This window comes from Scyliorhinus torazame, chromosome 11 (assembly GCF_047496885.1).
Source record: "Scyliorhinus torazame isolate Kashiwa2021f chromosome 11, sScyTor2.1, whole genome shotgun sequence".
Lineage (NCBI taxonomy): Eukaryota > Metazoa > Chordata > Chondrichthyes > Carcharhiniformes > Scyliorhinidae > Scyliorhinus > Scyliorhinus torazame.
Genome location: NC_092717.1, coordinates 84,074,535 through 84,080,209, shown reverse-complemented (window position 1 = coordinate 84,080,209; position 5,675 = coordinate 84,074,535). Strand labels below are relative to the sequence as shown.

The window sequence follows — 5,675 nt, the reverse complement described above, 5'->3', positions numbered from 1 at the left end:
ATCTTCTGGGTCTGTGTCACATCATCCAGTGACGCCGCCATCTCCCTCTGGAACTGGGCCACCTCCCTCTGCGTCTGTGCCATGTTGGCCAGCCCCTGGGCAATGCCGCCGATGCTCTCAGTCATTCTGTGATTGGGCGATGCTCAGGAGCGTCGCTGCAATGTCCAGGTGGTTCTGGTAGATAGCTGCCTATGAGTGGGCAGCCTGTCCTGGGCCTCGGCCACCAATGGTCCAGAGGGCCTCAGGTCTTGAACATCTTGCCCCATGGCCGAAACCTTTGTCTCCAAGGCCTCCACCGTGGACGCCATCCTTGCGGTGTTGGTCTGCGTGGAATGCGTGTTCGGCACCACCTCCTTTTCCTGCAGTTTGTTGGACTCCTCCAACTGCACCTGCAGTAGCTGGATAGTTACCGACATCCCCCATGCAGCTCCTAGCTCTGAGACTGCATCTCCATGAGAGATGGGACTGCCATTTCCAGGAGCCCGAAACCGTATGGACGGCAACTAGTCCCTGCGTTGGTCTACCCTCTGATCGTCCGCTCCCTCGAGGGTTCCTACCTCTACTTGCTGTACCGCTGCATGTGTGTGGTGCTCACCAGATAGTGCCCCAGGAGCCTCTTTACTAACCTGCCCAAATGAGTTGAGTGTCTCTGGGATGGTGGAGCGTGTTGGAGACAGCTGTGACGGGAAGTCAGTGGTTTCCCTGCAAGATGTTCCCTAGTGTCTCGGTCAATGGGTCAAGGGCTCCTTTCGCTGTCCTCTTCCTCCTCGCTGCTCTCCTCCTAGGGATCTGGTTGAGGTAGGGGGCAGGGGACACCAGAAGTGCCCGCTTCAGTGCCAGGATTTCCTGTAAGACACAAGACAAGATGCATGATTGGACCACGGGTTGGGGTGGCAGGTGGTGGTGATGGCGGGGGTGTGGGCGTGGTGTTGGTGGAGGAGTGGTGTGGGGCGTGGGCGTGGGGGTGGTGTAGGGGGAGTGGGGTGGTGGAGGGGGTGGTAACACAGGTACCATGGTAAACCACAACTCAGTGGGGTCTAACTTGCTCGACCGATGCCGACCCATACTTTGGTGACTGCCCTCTTCTGGGACCCACCTATCAGGTCCAGTGCCGCTGTCCTGCTGCGGTGAGGCGCCGCAGGTTCGGCATTGCAATGTTAATGTGAGCCTACGATTGAAACTAATAAAGATTCTTATTATTATTTTAAAATGTTAAAAGTCAAGGAATGGGTTGAATACTAAGGTTCAGTACTAAATGGTTGGGTATACCGGAGCAAGAGACACTGGGCTTGCTTATGTGCCCAACGCCTGGCAGTGAGGTTCTATTAGCCCACAAGCCGGACATCACCGTCCAGTTGACCCTACCCATTAGGGATATGCGAGCATTTAAACCTTATGGCAGAACCCCCAGTAATATAAAGATTAAGGGAGGGGAGAACCAGACAGGAGGCCAAAGGAGACTCTGAATGGGTGAAGGCATAGGCTTGGCCCAGTCATACAATGGAGATGGGACGGCACCTGACCTGTGAATAAGTGGAAGCCGTCAGTTAAGGTCTGGGAATGGCTGCTTCTAGGTCCAGGACGCCAATGGGTCAGGGGAGATACTGATGTTATCCGACTGTGACACCAACCTGACTGTCCATTTCTCTCCCATCCTTCGCAGGTAAACGAACGATATTGGTATGGAGCCAGTGGAGCTGGCTATTCTTTTTATAACAGCACTGGAGGAGCGCATACTCCAGCAGTAACATATGGCACTGCCCAAGTAGACCCAGTGTCAGGATACCAAGGAGCCGCAGGGAAAGCTCAGGAATCGGAGACCACACGAGTCGTGCAGGGGGCACGAAGGTTCAGAAGGAGACCGGGGGTGTACAGAACCCGAGAGTCCGTCATGGAGTTGCCGGGCAACATGTGCCTTCGGAGATTGCACCTCACCAGGGAGACTGCGGAGAACACCCACTCCCTGTGGCTGTGAAGGTCACGGCGGCCCTGAACCTCTTCACAACGGGGGGTCGTTCCAGGGCTCCATTTTTGACCTCGCGGACATCTGCCCATAAGTGTATCGGTGAAGTCACAGATGTACTCTATGCAAAGGTTTTTCACCTTATTCATTTTGACCTGGACTAAGCCCAGCAGGTGGAGAGGACGATGAGATTTGTGTAATGACTTAGACCAGGCCTTTGAGATTGGCCAATTAGAACACGAGTACCCTTATTAGTGGGCCAATCAGGGAACCTCTTTCTCTGTATATAACAGGGAGTGTCAGATCCTCTGCACTCCCAATGTAGACAGCAAGCTGAATGTACATGGTTGGTCTGCTGTTGGTTTTGTAAATAAAAGGAATTCTGGTGAAGGGATTTCTGCCTCCATGGACTTAGTACAGTTCGGGGCCCTAAAATGCAGCACCCAGGGGGTCTCCCGCATCGTGGTGGGCTGCAATGCCATATGAGCCTGGCTCTGCAGCAGGGTGGCAACCTTCAGGAGTAAGACCTGGAGGAGTGGCATGTGGCCTTGGCATGTGTCCTCAGTTCAGGAAGGAATTAAGGAAGAGGCCGTTGATGATCCGGAGGATGGAGGTCAGTCATGGGTAACCATGTGCATGGACAGAAGGGCTAAGAATGCCCTCAACACCTCCCGCATCATGGAGCTGGACCAGCATGTTGTGCAAAAGGGCAACACTGCACCTCCCCACCCCCACACTAGGATGACCCGTCAGTGGCCAGGGGATGAGTGTTGCAGATATGCTTCTCATCAGGGTCTTGGAGCCAGGGTGTCTTTAAGTGCCTTTTGCCCAGTCAATGCAGAAGGGTGATGACGGCGCGCAGTGATGAAAACTCTGTAATACTCCTCAGCTATTTCTTATATCTGATTTCTGTCTGTCGGCCGCTTGCACACTCACTCCCAGACTCATGTCTGAGTGACGTTTGGCCTAACCTCCCTTTGTCCCATAGCTCTAGAGGGGGATTAGGGTGAGAGTTAAGGATTCACTGAATCGTGCCTGATTCCTTTCACTGAGAATGAAACATTTGCAATGAGTGGGCCTAACCATCTGCCTGACATTGAGGGCCAGTGAGAAGAACTGTGTCCAGATGGGGAGAATTGCTATACCACTGGGAGGAGGGTTAAAGCATGTGAGGTGTAAAGGTCGTGAAGAACAATAATATTTAATTCATTGACATGTGCAGATGTTACAAGTGATAATGACCCCCAGCCACCTGTGCTAAATTTCAGCCATGCCCATCCAGTGCCCCTGCAATTCCTTACACTTGGAACCCTCACACTATGTCTGGGTTTGTTCCCAGGATGCACATGAGAGATGCAGGTGACCTGCTGCCTTCCACACCCTGTTGTCTGAGATGTCTTTGGTGGGTGACCTCTGGAAGGCTGGGATTTGGAGGGCCCCGGCCTACTTTCGGGTGGAAATGGTGTTACCGTGTCACCCTGTTCACCTCGCTGAGTCTGAGTTGCGCCGCTGTCAGGAAAGGGGGATTCATATTGGTTGGTCACTCACAGGGTCTCCTGTGTGGAAGGCCACAGTATCCCCCTCCCTCCATGTAATCATGGGCCCTGGATTACTCGATGGGACAGAGGGACAGCTGGAGTGAGCTCCAGAAGCCTCAAATCATCTGGCGCTCCCAATCCTGGAAGTCCACCATTATCGGAACCACACATTTGAACCCGTCAGCCATGGTCCTCAGTAACTGAGCTATACTTCGGTATTCCCCCGTCATACATCTGACCTCTTGCCCCAGGCTTTCCACTATGGGCACCACCCTTACAGTGTTGGCCTGGGTGCCAAGCATCGCCGGCAACATCTCCTGTGAGAAAAGGCTGAGGGACTCTTCCATTTGGCCTTGCAGTCGCAGGAATGTCATTAATATCCCCTCCTGGATTGCTTCTCGGCCTTTTGGTTAAGATCAAGTGTAGTAGCCTTTTGGCTCAGATCTGTATGTCTCGCTTGTGGGGACCATGAATTGGATTCAATTTGAATTTAAATTGGTTTTTGGAGCAGGCAAGGAGCTGGATTAGGGGTTCACCCCTGACCACGCTCTGAGCCCTGGCTTTATAACTCACAAAAAGTAACAAAATATCCCCTCCTGGTATTCCCAGTGCTGCCTTTGCAGGTCCAGCAGCTGAGAGACAAACATGTCCAGAATCACAGCACCTGGCTGGGGTATAGCTGAGTCCAGAATCCAGCAGGCCTCTGACTGTCTGATCCTTGCAATCATGTGATCCTTGCCTCCACCTGATGTGCATCAAAAGCTGGGTGATGCTCACCAGATAGTATCCCAGAAGCCTGCCTGCTAAGGTAGACCACCGAGGTGTGTCCCTCAGCGATGGTGGGGACTGCAGGTGAATGCTGTATAGCTTCATCCATCTCCTCCTCCGATATTTCCTCCAAGATGGTTTCAAGGGTGGATGGTGGGACAATGTTGGTAAACTGGCCTGGCAAGGCAAGAGACTTGGTTCAGTACATAGTCTGGTCAAGGGTTTGGACTACACAGAACTCACTTGAGACTCGTCATCCAGATGAAGGTGAAGTGGCTCTTCACTTTTCTTTTGCAGACCCACCTACCTCTCAGCACAGGCCTGTCTCTTGTTCTCCCCTGCGAGCTCCATGGCTCGCTCCTCGTATGGAGTCAAAAACCTCAACTTGGGCATCCCACTGCCCATCTTCTCTCTCACAGCAGTTGTGGGTGAATTTCTCCTGCAGGAACATGAATGAGGATAATGTGAGCTGAACACCTGGCATATTTGGGCACTGCATTTAAGCAGGAAGGGATTCTGTGGAGAAATGTCAGGGGGCGTTTGAGGATGCTGGCGGAAGGTCGTGTGAGGGGGTCCTGCGAGGTGGCAGCATGTGTGATCGAGATGACATTCCATGGAGTGACGGAAGGGTGAAGTGCTGAAAGTCAACAGGGAGCACTTACTCTGGAGTAGGTCATTCATCTTTTTTCTGCATTGCACATTTGTCCTCTTGTCCAGGCTGCTGGCACTGACCAGTACTGCCACTGTCTCCCAGGCAGGATTCGTAACCTGGCTGGAGGCTCTCCTACCAGCCTGAGGGTAGATTGCAGCACGCCTCTCCTCACAGCATCTAGCAAATGGTTGACGACCCCCTCTGTAAATCTAGGAGCAGGTTTCTTTGGTTCCATCTCCTGGTTTGAATGAGAGCAAGTGCTGTGGAGCTGTTTAAATGCAGTGCTCCCTTCATTCAACTACTCAGAAAATCCCTAGGGAGAACTAGTCGCTTTGTGCCTCAAGTACGGCAGTTTCACTTGGGGGGGGGAAAAATTCTTCCGTGTGCCTGAAAATTGCCACCCAGATCGTTGCTGGGGCTGGCGTTAATCGCACCAATTTTTGGAAAATTCCACCCTGTGTCTCTGAAGTGCCTTGGGACTTCTTGCTATGCTAAAGGCAGTATATAAATGCAGGTTGCATTGTTGTTGCTGGATTGTAAACACTGACCACCTATCATGGTGTTGGTAGATCCCTTTCATGTTCTCAAGATGATGATGGAAAAACTTGATAAAATCATCTCCCTCATGCATTTAGATATTGAGTTCTTAAGTACTTGAGAACATTTCAACACTGATATAGAGAAAACGTGTTACAGATGCAATACAGGCAGACTTCAATATCTTGAAGCACAATTGAGGAAGATTTACAAAGGA

At 51.9% G+C, this 5,675-nt stretch overlaps 1 pseudogene; it reads left to right on the top strand.

Moving 5' to 3' along the window:
• Positions 1-3,891: 3,891 nt before the first annotated feature.
• Positions 3,892-4,096, top strand: LOC140386099 (U2 spliceosomal RNA; annotated as a pseudogene).
• The last annotated feature ends 1,579 nt before the right edge of the window (positions 4,097-5,675 follow it).